The sequence below is a fragment of the Nicotiana tabacum genome, chromosome 8, assembly GCF_000715075.1.
Source record: "Nicotiana tabacum cultivar K326 chromosome 8, ASM71507v2, whole genome shotgun sequence".
Lineage (NCBI taxonomy): Eukaryota > Viridiplantae > Streptophyta > Magnoliopsida > Solanales > Solanaceae > Nicotiana > Nicotiana tabacum.
In genome coordinates, this window is record NC_134087.1 from 9,744,575 (window position 1) to 9,772,458 (window position 27,884).

Genomic DNA, 27,884 nt, shown 5'->3' on the forward strand with positions numbered 1-27,884 from the left:
TTTCCTTAATTTTTGAGAAAAGAAAAGACTGATTTTCCAAACACGGCCTTTCAGCACTTCAGGGATGAAGATTTTAAGGCTGTAGCGATTAACCAGCCAAAAGTAAAAGGAATGACCAAAGGTGGCCATTTATGCAAAATCAACCTTCCGGCGTCCCTTTCGGAAACATTCGGCTATTTTTTTTTTGACAAATGGGATCGCCTGACTCTTTTATGAAAGTAACAACATTTTTGTCATTTTTCTGGTTATTTTTGCAAAATGGGAAGTTGGACCCGATAAGGGTTGCCTACGTATCTCACATCCAGTGAGAATCAAACCGACGTAGTTCGAGAGATCATGAATAAAGTAAATAAACTAACTTTTTTTTTTTTTTATTTTTGAAGGAAAGACTTATAAAGAAGAAAGGGAGCATTTTTACAAAAAAGGATTTCTAAAGAAAAAAAAATTGAATTTCGAAAGAAAAACTTCTAAAGAAGAAAGAAAATATTTTTGGAATTTTACTTTCAATTTATGAAAGAAATGCTTCTAAAAAATATTTTGAATTTTGAATTTTCTTTTCAATTTTGAAAGAAGAATGAAAATATTTTTGGATTTTTTGGAAGAAATTAAAAGAAAATATATATATATTTGCAACAAATAATAAAACCACGTTCAACGCACGACTCTTTTTATTTTCATTTTTGGCATTTTCATAAACAAATAAATAAATAAATAAATCATTTTAAAAACAAGACTCTTTTTCATTTTCATTTTTCATGGCAAGACAAACTATTTTTTTCTTTTTTTTTCTTTATTTTGAAAACAAGACAAAGTGAAGATTTTTTTTTTCTTTTTCGTTTCACCAAAAATGACCAACCTATTCTTCCAAACTTAAAATAAAAGACACTTTTTTTTTGAGTGAAATAAAATAAAACATTTTTCTTTTCTTCATTTTTTCATGATTTTCGGCAGAATTTCGACAGTATTTGGGTATTGTTTTTTTTTCTCTTTCTAAAATAGGCAATTAATTCTCTACACTGTTACTTCGCTCTTTTTTTCCATCAATTTTTCAATATTCCTGATTTTTCGAAGCCGGTCAGCATGCAAGTCTGAAGCAAATAAATGCATAAAGCAAACAGGATGTAGGAGGATGGTCTTTTCATTTCAGGTTGCTAGTCCTAGACGGACCCAACCCCTGTGTTGAGTCCCTTAAGTCAAATGCAACATGATACAGATAAGCATTACTACTAGGGATCCGGCATGAAGCTGAGTTATTCTAGGTTCATAACTTGGGTATTTGTTCTAGACTGTGTACCCGAGTGGACAACTCGAGTCGAGGAGGGGGCTACGTACCGGGGACCCGCGAGATCGTCCGGCTTTGTAACTTGTCCGGCCTCTTTCTTATTTTAGGGTATGACACTAACAGAATAGAGAGTCTCGGCCAGCGAGCACATCCCCGAAGATGAGAAGAGAAGGGTTTCGGCACAGTTTATATACAGTTCAGATAATATCAAAGCGGTAAAAGCAACATTTTGCACATTTAGGCCAAAACATGTAATAAAATCAAATAATAAATAAAGCCAACTAATAACAATTATTCTAAGCTCGAATTCTTGAATCCTGAACCAGAGATTCTTTTTTCTCCCCAGCAGAGTCGCCAGAGCTGTCACACCTCCTTTTTCGCCCGCGTCGCCCGTGAAGGGGCACAAAAGGGAGTTTTTTTTCAATTTAAAGGACAATCGAATCGGGATTTATTTATTTATTTCAGAGTCGCCACTTGGGAGATTTATGGTGTCCCAAGTCACCGATTGAATCCCGAATCGAGGAAAATATTCGACTTTCCAAATGAAGTCTACGAACTAGAAATTCTAAGTAAGGAATTCTGCTGACCCGAGGGAAGGTGTTAGGCACCCCCAAATCCCGTGGTTCTAGCACGGTCGCTTAAACTGTTGTAATGGCTAGATATCTGATTTTAATACATATTATAATTTATGTGCTTTTATCAACTTTAAACCGCTTTTATTATTATTTTTTTTTAGAATTGCAACGTCGTGAAAATGCGTTTCGAACCACATCGCAATCAATGCACCCATGGTTATTGACACGTTTTGACTCCGTTGAGATTTGGATTTGGGTCGCATAAATGCGCACCCGAGTTTAGGGATGTAGTATTATTAAAATCGTGCCTAAAGAATCTAACGCTTTATTACTTTGGAGAAGGCCGTGAAATTTGCTAAATGGCGCCTCTCGAAATCTAAGTATTCAATTAAACATTTATTGAGGCCCCGCAATTTGTGCGTTTTATTGGGCGAGACTCATCTCATTTATTTTAAAAGGACAATCTTAAAATGCCTACATTTTTCTCTATTAAATTTGTCTCTACATAATGAAAGAGAAAAGGTCTTAATTTATTTACATGCTTGAGTTGTTATAGTTGGGTTTCGAATATGATTCATAAAATCTGAAAATGATGCAATCAGGGTAGTCCGTTGCCAATGCGGGCCCAGGCCCAACGTGTATGGCATAAAACTGGACCTGGGCCATCTTATTCACATGTTACTACCTAGTTACATTATACTAGGCATGTTCACAGATTGTCAAACCAGTGACAGATTTTAAAATCAAGATAAAAAAATCCAGAAACACCGACAACAATCAACGGACAGAAGCCAAGGGAATCTTTTCAGATTTGAAAGACTAATTAATGTTTAACCCTTAATTTCTGAATCTGTATATCAGAATATTTAGATTGTATATCAGGTGTATACTACTCTCTCTTTTAATTTCCAGAATGTTTTTATTTGTATTTTTTTTGGAAGTCTTAATATTTTCGAAATTTTTCTCTCTTCAATATTCAGCTCCTCTCTTTTTTGTGTCAAAAAATAACTCTTATTTATAGCAAGACCCTTGTCTTGAACCACTAACCCGAAAATATTCTTCCACTCCCACACTTGCATGCTTTTTTTCCCCACTATATTAAACAACTACATTATTCACTAGTAAATTATGTCTTGTCCCCCACTATATTAAATAATTATATTATTCTCACCCCATTATGTCTTGTCCCCCACCATGTACTATTTTAATATTATTTAAATATTATTTAATCTTAATGGACAGAGTACTCAAAAATAAAAATTGTTCAGATTTTCGATTCCAAAAATACCCCTCTACAATTACTGAAATAACCACTTCACCCCTGAAAATACTGCAATTGACCATTCTACCCCCATTAGCTACAACCAATTCACCTAATCAATTCTAACCAAAATATAGCAGCTATAACCAATTCCTAATCAAATTTTATGAACAAACTCAAACTAAATGATGAACAACAAAGAAACAACTGAAATTATTTTGACTGAACAGTATTTTTAAACAACAAATCTACTTTCAGATTTCAACAACAATAACAAACAAGTATATTCAAATCATTAAGCTCAAATTCAAATTAAACTTAAACAAAACAAATAAACAGATTCAAATCACTAAACTTAAATAATCAATTGATCTTCAAATTAAATCCAACAACATTACAACAAAGATGCATGATTCAAACTAAATCAAAAAATAAAAAACCAAAACATAAACTCGCATTGAATCACTGGATTAAAACGAACTTCAAACAAACAAAAAAAAATGAACACGAATTAAATCTATATTAAACAACAAACATGACGGATTCAAACGATTTAAACTAACACTCTTCTATATTAAAACTAAATCCTTTTAAATTAATAAAATAAACTGAAGAAATAATTAATTGAATTTCAACGTGAATCTAACAACATTATAATTAAACTAACAATTTCTTAAAAAAACAAACAAGGACAAATGAAACAAACTAAAAACCAATAAATAAAAAAAATGATAAACACGAACAAAACAAGAATTAAACATTTACCGATTTTAGATCCGAGAATATCAAAACAAAATACGGACAGAAACAAAACTTAAACCCACTAACCGGATCGAAACGACGATCAAAGAAGATGGTCGTTTGGCGTCGTTTGAAGACGACGCAGCGACGATGATTAAACAAGAACGCAGCAGCAGCAGTCCACAGCTGGAAGACGCAGCCATGGCAGCAGCAACGACGAAGAAGAAGCAGTGGGCAGCAGTGACGCGAAGGAGAAGAAGAAGCAGCGGGCAGCAGCCATGGATGTCGTTGGTTGTTTGGATGGTTTCGACGTGAGAATGAGGGGGAAAGCAGCCATGGCTGCTCGTGTTGGGATCGATGGGACGATGGAAAAACGACGTGTGTGTGTGTGTGTGTGTGTGTGTGTTGAGGGTGAGGCGTCGTTGGACTGGGTGGTGGTGGTTGTGTTGAAGGTGGTGGATGCGTGAGGGGGGCAGCCATGGCTGCTGGGGCTTGGAGGGGTGTGGTCTTGGAGAAGAAGAAGGGAGGGTGGCGGGTGGTTTTTTAGGTTTTTGTTTAGGTTTTTTTTTGTTTTGTTTTGTTTTGTGAAATGTAAGATGGGGGGTGTTGGGTCTTTGGGGTTATGGACTGGGTCGACCCGGTTTGAAATGGACCGGGTCGTAGAGGAAGGTTGGGTATATTTGGGTCTGGGGTTCAAAATTGAAGAAGAGGCCTAATTCCAATTTTCTTTGTATTTTTTTTTTTGCTCTCTTTTCTTTTACTTCCTAATTAATAAAACTAAAATTCTAAATTAAGTTATAAAGTAAATTAACTTATCAAAAATACTAATTAACTTCAAATAGCAATTATCGCACATTTAAATAGCAATTAACGATAAAATCGCACAATTTAGACGTTAAATGCTAAAAATGCAACGTACAACTTTTTTTTATGATTTTCTCATTTTGTAAAACAAACTTAAATAAATACTAAATGAAAATGCAACATATTTTTGTATTTTTTATTAATTTAACCAATAAGCATGCATAGACAAAAAATACAAATAATTATACAAAAATGCCACGAAAAACACAAAAATTGCACACAAAGGAAAATTATTTTATTTTGAATTTTTGGGAGTAATTCTCATATAGTGCAAAAATCACGTGCTCACAGCCTCCACTCTTTAATGGCCACTACTACTCTTGATGGAAAAATAGGATGAGAGATCACACCATCGGAGAAGACTATCAGATATGGGACATTGTCGTTGATGGTCCCCTAGCTACCATGAAGAAGAATGCTGAAGGAGTAGATGTGCCAAAAACAAGAGCTGACTACAATGCTGAGGACTTGAGGAAATGGGAAAAGAATGCTAAAGCGAAGAAATGGCTTGTGTGTGGACTTGGTCCAGACGAGTATAGTAGAATTCAAAGTTGTACCACTGCTAAGAAAATTTAGGACACATTGCAAGTGGCTCATGAAGGAACACCTCAAGTGAAGAGGTCCCGAGGAACACTGTTGTATTATCAATATGAGAATTTCATCATGAAGGAAGGGGAAACCATCCAGGAGATGTATACAAGGTTCATCACACTAACAAATGAACTTAAGTTTCTTGGAAGGGTTATTATTGAAGAAGACAAAGTTGAGAAAATTTTGACAAGGGTTCTGCCAGCCACTTGGGAAAGCAAAATCATTGTCATTCAGGAATCAAAGAACATTGTCACTCTTAAGTTGGATGAGCTAATTGGAAATCTCACTGCCTATGAACTTAGAAGGCAAACCATGAAGATGGATGCACCCAAGAAGGAAAGGAGCCTGACATTCAGAATCACTGAAGATGCGGATCTAAAGAAGGATGAAATGACCATGATCACAAAGGACTTCAAGAAGTACCTAATGGGAGGAAAGGGTCCTTCAAGAAGTGGAAGCTACAACAAACCAAGTGTTCCTGAAAAACAAACTAATGAGGGGTGTTACAAGTGTGGGAATACTGATCACCACATCAAAAACTGCTCTCAAAGGGAAATTAAATGGAAGAAGGAAAGAGCTGAACGAAGGAACATGAAGAAGGAACAGGTTCAACCCAAGAAGAACAAAGGATCAACAAAGGCTATGGTTGCTGCCTGGGGAGAAAGCTCAGATGAGGACTCAGAGGGTGAAAATGGAGATGAACAAGCACTTATGGCAATTGGGGAATCCGATGAGGAATCTGAGGTAAGTATAATTCATCTCAAAGACAAGATTAAGTTTTTGTCTAAAGAAAGGCTATCTGAGTTACTCATGGAATTCATTGATGAATTTGAGGATCTAAACAATGAAAAGGAACAACTGTCTAAGGAGTGTGTGATTTTAAAGCTAAGTGCAAAAATCTGGGACTTAGGGCTAGTGAAAGTGAAAGTAAAAATGGTGAGTTAAAGAACCAGGTTCATGAACTTGACATCATTATCCTAGAGCTTAGATTTGAAAATCTAAAATTGAAATTAGTAACTGGCAAAAAGAAAGTTGATCACACACAACTCACTTTAGAAGAAAATATTGGAAAAATGAAAGATGAGTTGTACAAAAAAGATGAGCAGATAAGAGTCCTTAAGGAGGATTTAAACAAGGTTAAGCACGAGCTAGACAGAACCTGTAAATGGAATAGGTCCTCCGATGCACTTTCATGGATACATGAACACCATAGTAGCAATAAGAGAGAACTTGGCTACGGGACCCCTGCACCTAAGTGGGATCCCAAAAGTAAGTACCTCACACTTCCTGAGAACATAATTTGCACACATTGTGGTAAAACTGGTCACTATAAATCTGAATGTATTGCAAAAGAAAAGATTAGTCAAAAGAACAAAAAATTTATTCAAAGGAAAAATAGACTGCCAGGTTGGGCTAAAAAGAATCTGATTCATTCTTTTGCCTATAGAAAGGGACCCAAACTAGTTTGGGTTCCTAAGACTAACCCCTGATTTTCTTTTGCGGGTCCAAGTGAAGGGGAGCAGCCAAATATGGTAAATGAATAGTGGCTGCTCAAAGCATATGACAGGAAGCAAGAACCAGTTCTTTTCACTTGAGGACCTCAAAGGAGGTAATGTCTCCTTTGAAAATAGGAAGAAAGGTGAGATCATTGGGGTTGGAAAGATAGGTAAGATTGATTCTCACTCTATTGAGAATGTCTACTTGATAGATGGCCTAAAATACATCCTAATAAGACAATCACTATTGTGTGATAGAGGTAACTTGGTAGCATTCACCTTTACCAAATGTTTTGTGATTAATCTTACCACTAACAAGATTGTTTTACAGGGAAAAAGAGTAAACAATACATACATTGTAGATTTGTCCACACTTTCAGAAAATAAACTCACTTGCTTAAGTGTGTTGGACAATGATCCTCTCCTTTGGTACAAGAGACTTGGACATGCAAGTCTGAGTCAACTCAACAACTTAATCTCCAAGGATCTGGTGAAAGTGTTGCCTAACATCAAGTTCAAGGAAGACAAAGTTTGTGAGGCTTGTGCAAGGGGAAAGCAGGTAAGATCCTCTTTCAAAAGCAAGAAAATGGTAAGCACAACCAAGTTGTTGGAACTGGTCCATATGGATCTCTGTGGTCCAATGAGAACCATGAGCAGAGGTGGAAAGAAATATGTAATGGTACTTGTTGATGATTATTCTAGATTTACCTGGGTACTATTTCTAACATCTAAAGATGAAGCAATTGACATGTTTACTACTTTTGTTAGAAAAACTCAGAAACAATTAGGAAATCAACTTGCATCCATTAGGTCTGATCATGGAACTGAATTTGAAAATGCTAAGTTTGCTGAATTATGTGATAAAAATGGTATAGATCATAACTTCTCTGCCCCTAGGACTCCTCAACAAAATGGAGTAGTTGAAAGAAAGAACAGGACTCTTGAAGAAATATTGTGGTCTCTCTTTCTGGGAATAAATAAGATGTATTTTTTCTGTTTCTCTTCTAATGTGCAGAGTTGCTCCAACAAAAAGTCCCGTTACATTTATTGGAACTGGTGTGTTGGCCCAAGTAAAGGTTAGTTTTGAAGATTGACAAAGGAACTCAGGATGAACCAGGTCCATCCCTTAGGTGCACAAAAACGGGCAAATTCGAGCATGTGAGTTGCACGTGAAGGAGATAAGCTTAACTTGGTGTATTTAATATCTCCTGATCGAAAAAGTTGCATAATTGATAAGGAGAAGGACTCCTTAATCAAAGAGAACACTATCCAAGATAGGGAAGGAGTTAGAAGTTGAAATCAACTAGAACTCTTCCACTAAGGAAGAGTTGCATCAGAACTCTAGTTATTTCTTCATCTACTAACTCTATAAATTGCAGGATGTTCTCACATTACAAGTGTTGCACAAAAACGCAAAAGTTAAACGTGAATTGGGAGCAAAATAGCAAGGATTTTTGCAAGCAGTTCGTGTGTGATTCAAGTGTGCACTCTTGAAGCTACTTGAACGAGATAGAAGAACCAGTTCCATTGTGTTTTTTTTCTTATTCTAGTTCAATTGTAGTAGGCGGTTCAAAGTTGTACCTTTCCAGCTTTCATAGAAGCAATTGTATTAGGTACTTTGAGAGTTCAAGTTATAGGCTAACTTGAAGTTGTCACAACAGTTGAGGTTGTGTGCTACAACGGGATTAGAGTTAATCCTTAGGTTTACAAAGAATTTTGTAAATGCTGTTTTGGCTCAGTGATTTTAGTGGAAGTTTGGAAAAATCCTACTGAGTAGTAGGTCGTGGTTTTTTCACCTTTTGAGCCAGGTGTTTTCCACGTAAAATCTCTGAGGCACTTGACGTAAAATCTCTGAGGCACTTGACGTCGCTAACCCCCTTTGTCCTTGTACATCAATTTCTATCAGGCATTGGCGACTGGTCTGGCTTCATGGACAAGCTAAATGAAGTGGTCTTGACGGATCAACAGCCTGAGCTTCTTCAGAAGCTGTCCCAAGGAAAGCCTACCTTGAGAATATTGTATGAGCTATTTCAATGCATACTTAAAATGGGTCCTATCGGCCAGGTATGCTAGCTTATTTAATCTCTGATCCCCCTTCCTGGAAGTTTCGCAAATCTTTTCTCTTTCTTCATATTTTCTGTAACAGGTCATCGGTTTTCAGATTTCTTAATCATTCTGCTTTCTAAAAATTAGTCATTATTTTAGCCGTGGATCGAAGGGGAGCCGGGTAAGGCTGCTTAGAATAGACCCTTGTGGTCTGGCCCTTCCCCGGACATGCACATAGCAGAAGCTTAGTGCACCGAGCTGTCATTTTTAGTCATTATTTCAGCGATTCATTTAAATGGAGCCAACTTAAAATAGAGTGTTCAAAAAGTCCCAAATGATTTTATGTTCATACTTCTTGCAGTGTGAATCTCTTATGCTTGTTTGCATTTTTTCTTTTCTTTTTTTCTTTCCGTGTTCTCAAAACTTATTTATATAATTAAATGTCTAAGTACTTGAGCAAAACATTTGCTGATTGTTTTAGGCTCTCTTTGAATTGGTTGATTTCAACTTCTTCAAGCAGTTGTAAACTTCAACTAGGCAATTAATGTACTCTAGGTCAGAATTTCTATAGAATTAAAAGTAGTAAAGAATTGTGATTTAAAAAAAAAAAAGGCAGCTCGATGCACATGGCGTCCCGTATTTACGTGGGACCAGGAAAGGGTTGCATCCCAAGGGGCGTGATGAAGATAACCTATCCTAATGCAAGCATTGGTGGTTGCTTCCCCATACAGAGATAATTTTATTGTTGCTTCAAGGCTCTCCTTCTATTTAAGATAGTAATATCGTCGTATCAAATGGAAGAGAGAGCGGGTGCCGTTCATGATAAATAATGCGTGTAAAATAACCTTTTCATGGATAAAGTTCTTAACTGCACTTGATTCCAAATGGAGTCTTAGTTTAATTGGAAGTTTTACCCACATTTGTTCCTGCATGCTTTTTTCCCTTTTGAATTGACATGGTATCATTTGTTTTATCCATTGTTTATATTTCTATCTTTAGTATAGGGCCTCTCAATGCTATTTGGTGCAGATTTTGTGCCAAAAGGTAATGAAAAGGAAATCCGGGCGAAATTTAATGGATATCTGACATTGATGGACTCAATGACCAACGAAGGCAAGTGAGCTAATGAGGTTTTCTTTAAGCTAATTTATGTAACCTTATTTAGTTTCAGAATTCAGTACGATCTCTTGTTTAAAAAGTATATATATTCCTTAAGCCAAGGGATCTTATCGAAAATAATCTCTCTACCTTTAAGGTAAGGGTAAAGTTTACATACACACTATACCACCCTCTCCTAGCTATGTATCTTATCGAAAATAGCCTCTCTACCTTCAAGGTAAGGGTAAGATCTGCGTACACATTACTCTCCCCAGACACCACTTTGAGGGACTATACTAGGTTTGTTGTTGTTTTTGTTAAAAAAAAAATTGTGGTATAATTGCAGAATTGGATAGTTCCAATCCAAAGCTTATGAATCAATCCCGGATCATGCGAATAGCTAGGTGTTAGCCCCTTGACAAAGGTCCTCGGCAGGTGTGGGTTGTGACAAGGATTTTCATGATGGCCTTGGCACACAACCTGAAAAATGGGGCAACATCATGAAGGGCTGCTCGGCATGACGGACAATGCGGGGTTCGACAAACGCACCTTGAACGGAAGCAAAGCGCATTTTACTTAGATGTGCGGGTTGGCAAAACAATGGCAAGGCAAAGCCATGTCAATCAGGGGCAAAGACATGGCAAGGCAAGGCGGGACAAGCAAAGGCAAATGATACGGACAGATTTGATCAAGTCGGGGGAGACTTGACATGGGCAGACAGCTTTGACAATGAACGTGTGCGGCTAAGTCAGTGGGCGGTGAGCTGTGGCAATGGCGCGGAGCAGTGTCAAAGACAAGGTTGGGCGCAATGCCAGCCTTGGCGCAAAGCAGCTGGGCGAAAATCAGACACATACTGTGCACAAGCAGCAGTTGGAAAACAAGTGCCAAGCACATAGGAAGCAGTTGGCAGTTGCAACCTCTTCCAAGACATGCTAGTCATGGCCTAAAAGTGTGCCCACGTTTTTGTACTTTGTCTTAACTTGTTGCCCGTCAGTTGGGGCTTGTCAACTGATTGTAGCCTTATAAATACTTGCCTAGGCCATAGGGTTGGCTATTGTGTTATCGTGTGTGCCTTTATCTACTATTTTTTGCTGCCTAAAAATAAAACTAAGTGTTGGAAAGTCAGACTAAGTGTTGGAAAGGCTGAAGTCAAGCCCAACCTTTCTGCCGGAGGTGAACCTTGGGCTGAGTTCGGGTGACTAGATACAAGACTTACGAGCAAGAACAAATTTTTAATGAAGGGATTAAATCAAATGGGAGGTTAATACAAGTAACTTAGGCACTGCTTGATGTTTAAAGTTAATTCTTTCAACTAATGTTAGAAAATAAAGAACTGTAGTTCGCTCTTGGCCTTTAATAATTTGGAAATACGTGGCAGTACACTACAAGTCACTAAGAAAAACTGGACCAAAGACAATGGGCTTACTCAAAAACATTTGTTTTCCTTACTTATCAATTTGGATAGAACTGGGCCATATACGCTTGGGCTAACTCAAATATTGGCTTGATTTGGTGGGGTGCGCCAGGCTATGGCTGTAGTGCAACGCCAAAGCGACGCGTGAAGACCCGGATAGCAAGCTATCCTGATGGGCCTTCCCCCTTAAAAAATTGAGTTAATATCGTGTGAACCGATGGCCCACATATCAGATATTAAACTGATAAGAACAGATACTACACTTGATCTTAGCCAAAAGGCCGAGAAAGGTATGCTTTTCTAAGGAGTCGGGCCTTCGTTTTTATAGCAACTCTTCGCTGTCTACATTTTAGCTTCCACCGATGTGGGACAATTGGACACTCCAAAAAATATATCCTTCTTGCTTTTTTGAAGTGTAAAAACAACTGAAAATCAGGTTTTCTGACCAATTGAATATCTGGAATGCATAGTAAATTTTATATTTTTGGTTAAAAACCTGTACGGTTTATTCAATTAAATTACATTAATACATCTTCCTCAGCGACAAATTTATTAAATTACACATAGTTTGCGTCTAACATTCACCATCAATCATGTATATAAAGACTTCAGTGCGAGTACTACGAATCCTTCTATTTCACCAGCAAGTATGATTCATGAAGAAAATCGTCAAAGCTGATAACACTAAAGAAAATAAATTAATATAGGTAAATAAGTATTTGCTTATTTTAGAAGTCTTAACTTCTCATAAGAATGACCTCATGTTCAAAGGATAACAATGCTGCAGAAGTTGAAGAGAAGCAAGATACAACTGGCGACTGTGCTTTTTATTCAGTTTTACTACTCTTTTTTCAAAAAATAACTTGATCAACATATATAATGCATAATTCCTTGCTATATATTTTCATTTTCTAAGCATACTGTGCAAATAGTGACCAAAAATAAGGATAGATCATCAACACAGATCTATTTTACATTATAGTGTAGATTTTCTGTGCATACATCCATAAACATGAGCATGCCTACATTAGCACATTACAAAGCATGCATAATCCTGAAGAATGATGCACATTGTTCTATTTTACATATTTCACCTCTTCTTAAAAAGCTAAAGAGTGTTATGATCTTGCAAACTAACTTTGTTCAATATCTCACCCAAAGCTTCTAAAGTGAACTTGTATCGTTCACGCGATTTTCTCCCCTCTTCAACCAACTTCACAGCACACTTGTACAAATTATCATACCTGTGGACTGGATTCTTGGTGTCAATCAAATTGCAACCATAGTCAAGAATATAACTACGGTGGATATCCTTTCTCCAGCGTGAAAGAATGTACTGAGGTGGGATCTCCTCGAAACTGTTCTGACTTAGAACACACAATGCGTGCCTGCACAGGAAACCCTCCAGGTTGAATAAACCACAAGCACAAAGAACTTCCGCAACAGCTGTATTCAACGTAACCTCATAATCTCGTGCCTCATTCACATTCTCAACTTCATGTTCCTTAACAATGTAAGTTACAACTGACCCATCAATACTTACTTGTCTTGTGCTTAAACACGAAAACATTCCCTCGACTTCGATTTGGAATTTTTCAAATATGTGATTCGTATAAACTTTAGATAGCTGCATTTCAAAATAAAATCTTGACTTCAACATAAAACTGGAATTCCTTGATTCTGTATCAGCCAATGCTTCTCTTAGATAGATTTCCTTCAGACATTGGTTATAGCTGTTAAGGAACACTTTTAGGGAAGTATGGTTAGCCAAATACTCATCAAAAGGAGAAGCCTCTCTCTCACTGAGTGTCACAGAAACCATCCCTGCCAGAAATGTATCCTTTAAATAGACAGGGGCCCAGTGTTTACGATCGTCGTGGAGTGTCTGGAGCCATTTATGGTCCCTAATTCTATGGTGTAGTATCATGTCCTCCCAAGCTGCTTCGAACTCTTCTATTCTTGATGATTGGTAAATTGCTTTAGTAAATGCTTTCTTGATTACTTCATATTCATGCAACCCGCCCAATTCCTCTGGAACTTTCTTCATGATATGTGACAAGGAAATACAATGAGCTGACCGCGGGAGAACATCAGCAATAGCAGTTTGCATAGCTCTAGATTGGGCAATTATGATGGTCTGAGGAGGGCGGCCAACCATGTACGTTAGCCATGCCCTTAACAACCATATAAATGACTCTACAGTCTCTCCTGCAATCAAACCACAGCCTAGTGGGACAGACTGTCCGTGGTGGTTAACTCCGGCAATTACCACTAGTGGAACCTCGTATTTGGTGGTCAAACAAGCAGTGTCAATTCTGACCACATCACCAAAATAACTATATGCAGCCTTAAATCTTGCTTCCGCCCAAAACACATTCCGCAGGCATCCTTTCTCATTTAGGTCCATTACATAAAAGAAATCAGGGTTTACCAACTGTAGATCAGTGAAGAAACTGTGAAGAGCTTGAGCATCTCCAGGTTTAAGAATCAAATGGTTGTTGGTCTGGTCAATCGTGTTCCTGAATTCACCTTCATCAATGTTTAATTTTCGATCATCATCTGGATCAATAATGACAGTTCGGAATAATCTAATTTTCTGAATGTCTTGATTAGCATCCATCTGCAAGGACCTTTTACTCCCCGAACTGATGTTTCTATGAGATTTATAGAACTTTTCAGTTGATGGACTAACGAGGTGGTTGTGTTCAAGTTCAACTTCAATTATTCTCCATCTTTTGTTCTCCATCAATCTGAACTTTATCATTGCTGGACAGCCAGTTCTTGTCTCAGGTCTGGGCCGGTTCGCTTTTCTTTTTAAATCCTGCACTGCTGCAGCTTAGTTTTCCTCTATACCTTTCCCTACTCTTCCTATACCATGTATTACTCACTCTGACCCCAAATCCATGCACTTTAGCATAACAATTGTAAAAGTAATATACATCCTCATATGTCTCGAACTCCATTCCAACAGCCGGAGGAACAGGATTTTCGCCTTCAATAATACCAGATTGACCAACATATTCCGTCATCGCACACTCCCCATCAATCTCGAATTCCTCAGTTTCATCATCGAAGATGGGTTCGGCATTGAGTGAAAGACCATCCATTTGGAATGTTGTAGAAGCATCAACATCAATTTCTGTAATATATCAATGAGAAGAGGATTCGTCAAAGGTGGTCAGGGACAACCCTGGGAGAGGAGGGTGGAGGAGGAAGAAAGTGAAAGATAAAGCCAAAATAACTTTTTTATATAATGATGTCAATAAAGAAATATGCTAGACCCTTTCAAGGTCTCAAGTTCGAAACCCACTGGGTGCAAACAATTTCTGAGGGCCATCGGACTGGGTAAAACCTGAATTAACCGTGGTGCACTTGCAGGAAACTCCTTGCCGAGGGCCTGTGCACCCCCGGGATTAGTCGGGGCTCGAAGAGACTCGGACACCCGGTGCAAATCAAAAAAAAATAAAAATATTCTAGACGTATTTCTCCCCAACTGCAGAACAAATGAGAAGCCGAGGCTATTGGGACAATGTTTCTCTATGGGAATTCTTCTAACTAGAGTTTGCTTATTTTACAATATAAAAAGTTCTACTTACACTGGTCTAGGTTTCAACGTATTGGCCTGAGAAAGCCATAAGGTTGTAAAGAAGAGTATACAGCTCACAATGATCCATTTCAACAATATATTTACTTCTTAGCATATCAGTAGGAAACTTTCCCTTGTATCTACTTTTTGGTACATAGACAAACATCTGAAGCAAAATTTCTTCAAAAGTCTATAAAAGATTGAACAACAAAAAATGTAAAAAAATAAAAATAAATTTGATTTACACTTTAAAAAAATAGGCGAGAATATCAATACCCTTGAATGAAGAAAAAAAACCCAAATTTGAAGAATGAACATTCTGGTAATAACAGCAAAAAGCAGAATCTTCTCAAGATTAACTATGACAACAACAACAATAACAACAACCCAGTAAAATCCTACTAGTGGGGTCTGGGGAGGGTAGTGTATACGCAGATCTTACCCCTACCCGAAGGAGTAGAGAGACTGTTTCCGAAAGACCCCGGCTAAAGAAAACAAAAAGACCAAAGAAGACAATATTAGTATCACCACAGAAATCATAAAAAAAAATAGGAACAACATGAAATCAAAAAGAAAGATGCTATGAATATAAGCTAAAACTATACAGGCACAAAAAACCACAAGCACGCTAGTGTTACTCATGAGAAGATTCCAAGTAAGTGCTCGAAACATATACTCCCTCCGTTTCAAAAAGATGAACCTATTTCCCTTTTAGTTAGTTTAAAAAAGAATGAACTTTTTCTATATTTGAAAATAATTTAACTTTAAAATTACATTTAATGAGATGATTTAACACCACACAAATATCTAGGAATTGTTTTAGACCACAAGTTTCAAAAGACTGTCTTTTTTCTTAAACCTTATACTCAGTCAAATAGGTTCAAATAAATTGAAACGGAAGGAGAATTACATTTCTCAATGGCAAATTGAAAGCAGCCATTTCTACAGATGAAAAATAACGGGAATTGATGTTTTAACTAAGAGCGCCATAAGGGAGCTATACACCATAAGGGAGCTATACAATCTGGGCAAACATCGGGAATTTCATTTCCTGTGTTCTGTTTTGATAAAGATGATAAAATACAATCAAAATCACTAAATTAGTATGGGCTTAGGTCAATTGAGCATGTACAGCCTAAAATAAAGATCAATTGTTGAAATTAAAGAAGGGTTGAGCATTGAACACTGTGAGCTGAGGGATTAGACAAAAGGAGAAGCAGAAACTAAAGAATTGCTACTTGGAGAAACAAAGGTTCTCACCGGAGCCACTGTCGGACGTTGCCTCCGGTGATCGGCTGAGCTTCCTCTTGTCTTTCAGCAAAAAACGGTGATCGGCGTTTAAGCTCTCTTAGCTGCCCACTAATAGTAGACAAAATGTCCAGCATAACTATTGGGTACGTTTGTAGAAAAAATTTCAAACCGTTATGATAAAAATCAAAATAAGGTGTATGTGTACTCTCACTTTATGATCTTTCTCTCAAATGGTTAATGATATATTCAATGACATATTTTCTATGTTCAATGACATATTCCATGACATATTTTCTTCACTTTTCATGCCTATATAAAGGTGTTGTAATAGATAGGAAAATACACACAATTGAAGAAGAAAATCTCTTCCTTCTCTCTATCTCTATTTCTTGTTCATGTTTTACTAAATTGCTTTTATTTCTTGTTCATGTTTTACTAAATTGCTTTTATTTCATAACATGTTATCAGCACGAGTCTCTAACTAATTGTATATATATATCTACAAAAAAAATTCTACATCCGGAAAGATTACAATTAGAAGCCATACATATCATCACATGGTTAAATGTAAAGAGAAACTACATATGGTAAGTAATGAAAGGTAAGAAGGTATGATTATCTTATACTTGTCATTCCTTTAAAATCTCATATGCACACAACTTCGTACTACACCTGTATTGCATAAGCACATATTAGTATTACATCTTTTATATCACATGAATGGAATAAAAATTTTGAAGTTCTATATGTGAAAATCATAGTAGCAGTTAATTGTTGATATGATGCATGTCATGGTAACCAAGGATATTTTATATAAATTGTCCTATGCATATTTATGTGTTGACTATCTTCAATCTGTCCTGCCGCTTTAAACATTTTCTTTTACTTGGATGAATATTTTTTTCCTTTTGGATTTTTACACTTGCATATAGTACCAAAAAAAAAAATTGGTCATACTGATTAAAAGCATAAATCATCTTGAAGAAAACAAAAAATACTTCACATCTTTATCTAGGTTGATTAATTAGTACTTCTATGATATTTGGAAAACAAACCAGCTATTTGAAAGTATACTTCATAATTTATGGTCGTATCATTTGAAAGCAAACAATGATTAGTATGATTACTAAAAGAGGTATTTTTGAGTATCCATGACCTACTTAATGCTTGCTACTGACTTACCATTTTTAAGTATTTTATATGAATGATGCACAAGCTACAACTGGTAAGTTGTTACCTATAATGTCACTTTTCAGGTAATATAAATGCTGAATTTATGTATTAGTACTATATATGTGTTAGGTGTACTTTTGATAAATTTATTCACTAATTGCTTGGTTGAATTGAGTGAAGGAAAGTCATGGCGTTAAATCAAATCCAATAGGTAGGGTATACCCCGAAAACAACAATATTTTTGAGAGAAACTCAATAAATATAATGACAATAATTTTATGATCCATTTAAACTCTAATAGAATTTAGAAGAAATATTCTGACTACAAACGGTTGTATTTCATATAGATGCTACAAATAATTAATAAAAATTTACACTAATTTGAGATTTGTACACTTATTTAAGAAAGCAAATTTGATTTGCTAAGTTACAAATTAGTTGTGTATAACTTTCTTGGCATGTGATTGAAATTAAGGCTTGAGAATCAATCTCAATATTGTTTAGCCTATTATGTCATTGATTGAGGGTAAGACATGAGGATCAAGTCCTGATGCTCCATAATGATAAGAGTTGGGTTTGAGTCCCAATTTATTATGGCCTAACATCCCTTTATATTGGTAAGACATTGGGGTTGAGTCCCAATGTACCATATTGATGATATAATGATGACTAAAGAAAAATAATATATTTTTCATGAAAAGGCATGAAAATTGTCCCACTTGATTTGTTCCATTCTTGAAGTGAATGTGATAACAATGCATAATAAGTTTCAATGAAGACAATTGGTTGAACAATGAACGTGGGCGTTCCAAATATCAAAATAATAATAATCATCACTATGATTATAAAAGGAGAACAATAAGGGTTCTCAAAATAGTCCTTCAAAATGTGAAGGCAATGCTTACTATCAAATTGGTATGAAAATAATAAAGCACGTCGCTGATTATGATCCATTCCTTGAAGAGAATGTGACTTATGATAAGCATTGAGAATGCAAACTCATTCCTAAAGTTGAATGTGGCAATATGTGATAAAAGCAATGAATAAAGACATGCAATTCATGATTATATGAATACCACACAACTCACCTCTAAGGGAGGTTTGAGTAAAATAAAGAGAATAAATATTATTGTGTGGTTACATGAATATGTCATTGGTCGCGTACATGTGATATGCCAAATATTATTTTGTCATGCCTTATAAAAGTTATTAAAGGCAAAATTAAAGCAAGAAATGATTTTGCTTATGATGATTTTGACCATGACAATTTATTATGATATAATTTTCTCAGTGAAGGAGACATTTACCATATGAATGGTATGATAAAAGATCTTGTAGTACAAAAGTTGTTAAGAACTCCGGAAAAACTAATTTGTTACTATCCGGATGAATAAACTTATTCATGACATTGATATTGTAAAGTCTCAAAAGAAACTTTTTGAGTTTCAAATATATAAGTCAAAGTGATTGGCATATTGAGACTATAAATGAAAGAAAGATTGAATATCTTCATATTTCTATAATCATACCGGGTAAATATGAAAGGTTACCCGATCTTCTTTCTATTTGTACTACACAAATATAATCATGATGCTGGAATCATATGCCACAAGTAAACTAGAGATTTACTAAAATAAATATTAATTGGCATGACCGATTGACCATATCGGTTCAATTATGATGCGAAAAATTAATTAAGAATTACATTGACACATATTGAAGAATAGAAGATTCTTCAAGAATTCTCTTGTGCTGCTTATTCTCATGATATACCAGTTAAAGGTTGAGATTGAATCCTTTGATTTCTGGAAGGAATAAAAGGTGATATATATGGAAGGAATAAAAGGTGATATATATATATATATATATGGGCCCAGTCACCTGCCATGTGGACCGTTTACTATTATATGATTTTAATAGATGCATCTATTTTATGGTCACATGTGCATTTGTTATCAACTTGCAGTTTGGTTTTTGCAAGATTGCTTGCTCAAATTATTAGAGCACAATTCCAGAATATAAATTATGATGATTTATCTTAATAATACTGGTTTAAATCCAAGTTGGTTTAGCAGAAATTGTATGCCTCCAATTATAGCTAAATCATTGGTTATGAAAACAAAACTTCCAAAAACAAAATTGGGTATGAGATTTATTATTTAATATACAACAGCACTTGTACGCATCTAGCCAAGTTATAAAAATTTCTCCCTATCACAATCGGTTCAGGGTCAGGAACCAAATAATTTCTATATAGAAATATGGATGTGCTATATGATTTAATTATGCCACCAAAATGTACAAAGATGAGTTCCCAAAGATAGGTGGGAAATGTGTTGGTGATCCCAATATTAGGGGGAGAAAATGGGCAGCTGAGAAAGTAATACGTGAAATGAATTATTATGAATACATATAGATCCTCGTACAAGAAAATATAAACTTGAAGTTCAACTGATAATTCATTTACAAATTATTGCCAGACGCATTTGTTGACCCAAAGCTAAATGTCATATTTCAGCTGCTAATGCTCCAAATAGAATAAAGTCCATGAGGGACAGAGTCTATGGCACGCATGAAGTGTAACAGACCAATCGGTTCCAAAGATAAAACTCCTTGAAGAAGGAGAGGGGCAAATATTCAAAATGATCATAATAAGGAGGCAAGTGCCCTAGAAGAGCACCACGACATAACACTTCATAAGACCTCATGGGAGAGGCTCAGGTACCTGAAAATAATGAAATAAAGAGATCTCAATAAGTTATGTCTTTATCGGGTAATAATGGAACCGACATAAAATGATTGTCGACGATATTGTTAATATAATGTAGCACTCAATATGATTAATATTGACGAGGATCTTGAGATCAAATCTGTCATGAAATTTGGACGGATAAAAGATTGGACAAATAAGAAAATACACAATGAAATTGACTTCACTTGAAAAATGTGAAGTTGGACGGATAGTCCAACACCTGAAAGTATAAAGTCAATTAAGGTATAAATGTGTTCTTGTATGAAAGGTTCAAGTCGATAGACATAAAGACGACTTGTGGCACAAGAAAATTAGTAAATATCCTCACATTGATTATATGGAGACATGTTCTCTTATAGTGGATATAGTCACTTCAGGTTTTAATCTGGCAATATATGAAAAACTTGATATGCGTATAGTGGATATCATTGAAAGATTTAAATTGTCTTGGAGCATATTAAGGTTTCCAAGAAATTTATTAAATAAAGCTTCAAAAATCCTTATACGGATTGAAACAAACATGGCCCATGTGGTATAATCGCCCGAGAGAATACTTGTTGAAAGAAGGGTATAAGAATAATTCAATTTGTCCTTGTGTCTTTATAAAAGGATATGGATTTGAATTTGTTATAATCTCCATGTATGTTGATGATTCAAATATCATTAGAACTCCCGGAGAGCTTCCTAAAGCAGTAGACTGTTTAAATAATTTGAAATGAAAGATCTTGGAAAGACAAAATTTTGTCTTGGTCTACAAATTGAATATATGAAAGATGAAATTTTTGTCCTTCAATCAGCATACACTAAAAAGATTTTAAAGAGCTTCTATGTGGATAAAACACATCCATTAAGTACCCCGATGGTTGTGAGATTACTCGATATAAATAAAGATCCACTCTGACCTCATGAAAATAATGAAGAGCTTCTTGGTCCTAAAGTACCATATCTTAATGCAATTGGTGCGCTAATATATCTTGCTAACACTACAAGGCATGACATAACTTTTTCAGTTAATGTCTTAGCAAGATATAGCTCCGCTCAAGGAGAAATTGGAATGAAATCAAGCACATATTGCGTTATCTAAGGGGGATTACCGGTGTGGGCTTATTTTATGGCAATGATTGCAATACCGATCTTATTGGTTATGTCGATGTGGGGTATTTATCTGACACACACAAGGCTTGATCTCAAACATGTTATGTGTTTACATGTGTGGCACTGTCATATCTTGGCGATCGACTAAGCAATCAATCGTGGCTACTTCTTTTAATCATGCTGAGATAATTGCTATTCATGAAGCAAGTCGAGAATGTGTATGGTTGAGGTCTACTATACATCTTATTCGAGACAAATGTGGTTTGAAGTGTGATAAACTACCCAAAGTTTTGTATGAAGAAAATACAACATGCATAGCCCAATTAAAGGGAGGATTCATAAAGGAGTTAGGACAAAGCACATTTCACCTAAATTATTGTTCACACATGATCTTCAAAAGAATGGTGATATTAATGTGCAACGGATCCGTTCAAGTGATAATATGGCTGATTTGTTCACCAAATATCTACCGGCGTCAACCTTCAAGAAACTAGTGTACAAGATTGGGATACGAAGGCTCAACGATGTGAACTGATGATCTCATCAGGGGAGTTAATACGCGTTGTACTCTTTTTTCCTTACAAGGTTTTGTCCCATTGGGTTTTCCTTGCAAGGTTTTTAACGAGGCAACCAAAAGGCGTATTTCTAAATATGTGTACTTTTTTTCCTTCATTAGGATTTTTTTTCCCATAGGTTTTTTTTTCTAATAAGGTTTTAACGAGGCACATTATTTATGGACATCCAAGGGGGAGTGTTATGATAAAAATCAAAATATGGTGGATGTCTACTCTTCCTCCATGATCTTTCTCTCAAATGGTTAATGACATATTCAATGACATATTTTCTATGTTCAATGACATATTCCATGACATATTTTCTTCACTTTTCATGCCTATATAAAGGCCTTGTAATAGATAGGAAAATACACACAATTGAAGAAGAAAATCTCTTCCTTCTCTCTATCTCTATTTCTTGTTCATGTTTTACTAAATTGCTTTTATTTCTTGTTCATGTTTTACTAAATTGCTTTTATTTCATAACACAAACATGATTTTGTGAAAAGGTTTATATTGAGTAGGAATGGTTGAGGTCCGTCATGCTAATAGTGGTTCGTTAACAAGTTGATGATGTTTTAACTCATTTAAGTATTATTTTAATTTTAACTTACAAATTCAATAATGTTACTACATTTGTTGAGTGGTTTCTTGAGTAGAGGGTTTATCGAAACAGTCTCTTTATCTTTCTGAGATAGAGACAAGACCTTCGTATACCGTACCTTCTCCAGACTTTAAATTTTCGAAAATTTCTAAAATGCATCTTCAAATGAAAAATGGAAATTTTATGAACAAACATTGATTTCGAGAAAAAGTGAATTTTTTTTTTGGAAAAAAGGGAAAAGTTTCTTATGTCTAAACAGGCTGTTAGTTTTTGCGAAAAAAGTTTAGTTCGTTTTAAAAAATTGGACTTTTTTTTAACAAGCGAAACGATTTGGCTTTGATTATTCCACGAGTTCTACCCAAAAAATTTCCACTTGAAAAGCTTCTGAGATACGTACTTAGCATAAGAAGAGCAGTGTAGTTAAGTGTAAATCAAAAGAAAAAGGGAAACCTTTGCTTCGATTGAAGCCTGAACTGCATATATTCTTCAATATACATTATGTGTGTCGACTGCCGACACAAGAAATTGATGTGATGTCCTTTGAGATACAGTAAAAAATGTAAGGGAAAAGGGTCAAATATAACCCTTTTACTTTTGATTATTGTCTGCATTTAACTTTCGTTATACTTTATGTGCAAATATACCCCTATGTTGGTCCCAAGATAATAGACAATAAAGTAGCTAGGGACAAGCAAAAGTAGCTAGCCTTTATGTTTTTGATATTATTGTATGCAAGTGCCAAATACACGTTTATGTGTATTGGGTAAAGAAAAAGTATATTTTTCAATTAAACAATAGCCTTAAGATAATTGCTTGAGTTGGCTTTCTCTGCATAAAAGGAGGCTTATTGTATATACACGAGATATAGAAGAAACATTGTTTTGGAATTCACATTCTCTTCATGGTATCAAGAGCATGTCATTCAAGCATATTTTGAAAATTTTCTTTTACTTTTTCATTTTGCCTTCTTCTTTTCAAAATGGTAGAAACATCTGATGTTAATACCTTTGTGGCTATTGTGGCTGATTCATCCAAGAAAGTCACGATTGACTCATCACACCCATTTTTTCTTCACCCCTCAGACTATCCATGAATGAACCTGGTTTCTTCAGTTTTTGATGGCAAAAGTTATGGTGCTTGGCGTAGAGCTGTGTGATAGCTCTTTCTGCAAAGAACAAATTGGGTTTTATTGATGGAACCATCTCCATTCCAGATGAAAGTTCTGGGCTTCAAAGTGCTTGGTCAAGAGGAAATGACATGGTCCTGTCTTGGTTGTTTAACTCTGTATCAAAGGAGATTGCAGAGAGTGTGTTTTACTCTCACAGTGCAAAGGACCTATGGAATGATTTGGAAGACAGATTTGGTCAAACAATGGTGCTAAATTGTTTCAACTTTAAAAAGAACTAAGTGTTGTAGTTCAAGAAAACTCTAGTGTATCTAGATACTTTATGAAAATGAAAAGTTTGTGGGATGAGTTAGATACTCTAATTAATTTTTCCACATATTCATGTGAGTGTGAGTGTGTGTGCGGAGCTAAAGGAAAGAATTTGAAGACTCACCAAGACCAAAGGTTGTTGCAGTTTCTAATGGGGCTCAATGACACCTACATAGGAGTGAGAAGCAATATTCTATTGTCTTCTCCTTTACCCACTATTGGGAAAGCCTACTCCCTCATGATTTAAGATGAAAAACAAAGGAAAATTCATGCTAATCATGCTCATCCAGTAGATTCTTCCTCTTTCATTGCAGCCAACTATGCAGGAAATGCTAAGAAGATGAATAATAATAGAGGACAAAAAACAGATTTTGATGCTAAGAAAACAGGACTTAGATGTGCTTATTGTAAAAAGGTTGGTCACAACATTGAAAAGTGCTACAGGCTCCATGGATTTCCTGTAGATTTTAAGTTGACAAAGCAGAGGAGATATCAAGAAGGAGTTCAGGTTAACAGTGCTTTTAACACAGTTGGAGAAAGTGAGCAGGGAGGTACTAAGTTGACAAATACTCACACACTTACTCAAAAAAATATGACAGAATTATTACAGCTTCTTCAACAAGTGAAAATGGCACAAAATGGAGCAAGTACCTCTGAAGCTTCTGCAAACCTAAGTTGTGCAGGTATAACAAAGTTCTTCAACACTTATGCATGTCTCATTCAAATTCAAAGTGATTCATGGATATTAGATAGTGGAGCCACTGAGCACATGACTTTTAACAAAGCTTTCTTCTTAGATTTAAAGGCTTTACCAAAACCTGTCATGGTTAACCTACCTAATTCCTTTAAAGTAAAAGTTACTCATTCTGGCTCTATTTCACTCTTGCCTAATCTAATCTTAGATAATGTTTTATATATTCCTTCTTTTAGGTATAATCTGTTATCTGTGCACAAGTTGTACAGGCAACTCAAGTAATATGTCTTTTTCACTCCTTCTTCTTGTTTTCTACTGCATGGCCCTTCACTGAAGAACCCTATGGAAATTGGTAAAGAGGGGGGAGGACTCTACATCCTCAGATCAAGACCTTCCGTATCAGTCTCAGATAGTTTGTCTAAGTCTAGGAATGGTTTTGTTTCAAAAAAGAAGTCTACTTCCATTCCAGTTTTAAGTTCTTGTTTCACTTTTTCTGATTCTAATGTAAGGGAAAAGTTGTGGCATTATAGGCTATGTCATATTCCATTAAGTAATATGAAGAATATTTTGTCTCTTCCTGCTTCTTCATGTTCTAATTTCTTAACCCCCTGTTATGTTTGCCCAATGGCAAGGCAGACTAGACTCCCTTTTTCCTCAAGCTCTATCTCTACTAAAGAAACATTTGAATTAATTCATGTGGATACTTGGGGACCATATAGTAGTGCGACATATGATGGTTACAAATATTTTCTCACAATTGTTGATGACTTTAGCAGAGCCACTTGGACTTATCTCCTAAGTACCAAATTAAATACTTTCACAGTTTTAAAGTCTTATCTAGCAATGGTGGATAGATAATTTCATTCTAAGGTTAAAATCATTAGATCAGACAATGCTTTTGAATTGGGAACTGGGAACGTTCAGTCAGCTTTCCTTTCTTCACAAGGAATTATTCATCAAACCACTTGTGTGTACATCCCACAACATAATGGTGTAGTGGAGAGGAAGCACAAGCATTTATTAGAAACATCTAGGGCATTATTGTACTAGTCACATTTACCTGTTTCTTATTGGGGAGATTGTTTACTCACAGCAACCTACCCAATCAATAGGTTCCCTTCTAGAGTCTTACATTTCAAGACTCCTTATGAGATATTGTTTAAGGTGAAGCCCAATTACTCTAACCTTAGGTGTTTTGGTTGTTTATGCTTTGCTTCCACTATTGTAAATCATAGAATGAAACTTGATCCTAGGGCAGTACCTTGTGTTTTCCTTGGGTATCCACATGGCAAGAAAGGTTATAAAGTGCTTAACCTTAAAACTCTTAAGACTACCATTTCTAGAGATGTTGTGTTCCATAAGGAATTCTTTCCCTTTGCTTCTATAAACTTACCTACCACAAGTCATCCTGTTCTGCCCCTTGCTAAACCAAGTCATTCACCTAGTTCAATTCCTGATTTTTTTACCTGAAACTTCACCTATCAGTTCACATTTCATTCCTACTCCTTCAAGTCCTACACCTCAATCCATTTCTACTCCTCTGTCTGCTCCTAGATCATCCCCTATTCCTTCATCTTCTAGATCATCCCCTATTTCAGGGACCAATACTCATATTTTTCTACCTCTGGATTCTGAACCTATGATAGAAACACTCATTAGAAAATCTTCAAGGTCTCATAATCCACCTTCATATCTTAAAGATTATATCTGCAATGCACTCAAGCTCACAAATGTAAGTAATTCTTGTTTCCTCACTTCTGTAACACCAGATTCACTATCTTTTAATGGACTTTCCTCTGCTAATCAATATATGCTCAATTCTTTATCTAATGTTCAAGAACCAATTAGTTATAGTGAGGCTGCACACCAACCAGACAGGAGGCTATGGCAAGGGAAATTGAGGCTCTTGAGCTAAACAAAACTTGGGAGGTAATTGAACTACCCCTTGGTAGGAAAGCTTTGCCATGCAAATGGGTATACAAAGTTAAACAACGTTCGGATGGAAGTATAGAACGATTGAAAGCAAGGCTAGTCATTAGAGGAGACATACAAAAGGAAGGAGTGGACTTTACTGAAACTTTTTCACCGGTGGTCAAAATGACCACCATTAGGTGTATGCTTGCTACGGCAGTAAAAAGAGGTTGGGGTTTGTATCAGTTAGATGTGGATAATCCATTTCTACATGGAGATTTGCAAGAGGAAGTCTATATGAAATTCCCAGCATGAGTTATCCCACCATCTTCTACACATGTCTACAAATTGAAAAAGTCAATTTATGGACTTCGTCAAGCTTCACGACAGTGGTATTCTAAGCTCACCAATGCCCTAAATTTTAAGAGTTTCACTCACTCATTAAATGACTACTCCTTGTTCTTTAAAAAGTCAAATTCCTCTATCTCTATTGTAGTTGTCTATGTCGATGATATATTACTATCAGGAAATGATACAACAGAATTACAAGAACTAAAAGATTTTCTTCATCAAGAATTTAAAATCAAGGATCTTGGGGACCTGCATTTTTTTCTAGGCATGGAGGTGATCCGCGAACCTCAGGGGTTGATCCTTTCACAAAGGAAGTTTACCTTTGATCTTCTCAAGGAATTTGATGCAATGCAACTGGTTCCTGTTTCTTCTCCACTTGATCCAACATCTAGGCTTCTTGCTAAGACAGAGGATCTTGTAAAGGACCCTACTTTATATCGTCATTTACTTGGTAAACTGAATTACCTAACACATACCAGACCTGATTTATCTTTCACGGTCCAGCACTTGAGCCAATACATGCAGGACCCCAAGAAACCCCATCTAGATGTTGCCTATCGCGTGCTTCGATATTTGATGAAGGGTCCTGGATTTGGTCTTTTTATGTCATCTTCATCCTCTTTTCAGCTCTTGGCATTTTGTGATTTGGATTGGGCAACTTGCCCGGATTCGCGTAAATTAGTAAGCGGCTTTTATATCTCACTTGGAGCTTCGCTAATTTCATGGAAATCTAAGAAACAAACCTCAAGTTCTCTAAGTTCTGCCGAGGCTGAATATCGCTCAATGCGACGAGTGGTTGCAGAACTTACTTGGCTGGTCCGTCTCTTTGAAAATCTATCTATTCCCGTAACCCTTCTAGTTCCTTTACACTCAGATAGCCAAGCAGCAATACATATAGCTAAAAACCATGTATTTCATGAACGGACGAAACATGTTGAGTTGGATTGCCATTTTGTCCGGCAACAGTTCTTGTCTAGTTTGATTTTCCTTTCTTTTGTTCGATCTTCGGCTCAACTGGCGGATCTCTTCACAAAATCGCTCCCAGGACCTCGTCATCATAATCTCTTGGGCAAGTTGGGGGTGATTTCTTCCCCTTCCAACTTGAGGGGG

General features: G+C 36.0%; 1 non-coding gene and 2 pseudogenes across 1 annotated transcript; 1 reads left to right on the forward strand and 2 right to left on the reverse strand.

Moving 5' to 3' along the window:
- Window positions 1-10,530, forward strand: part of LOC107762945 (signal recognition particle subunit SRP54 2-like) — a 31,979-nt pseudogene extending 21,449 nt beyond the window's left edge.
- Window positions 10,531-11,466: 936 nt separating this feature from the next.
- Window positions 11,467-11,662, reverse strand: LOC142163718 (U2 spliceosomal RNA). The gene has a single exon (XR_012694655.1). It is a non-coding gene; the product is annotated as a U2 spliceosomal RNA (small nuclear RNA).
- Window positions 11,663-12,300: 638 nt separating this feature from the next.
- LOC107773056 (protein FAR1-RELATED SEQUENCE 6-like) lies at window positions 12,301-16,384 on the reverse strand (annotated as a pseudogene).
- Between the last annotated feature and the right edge of the window lie 11,500 nt (window positions 16,385-27,884).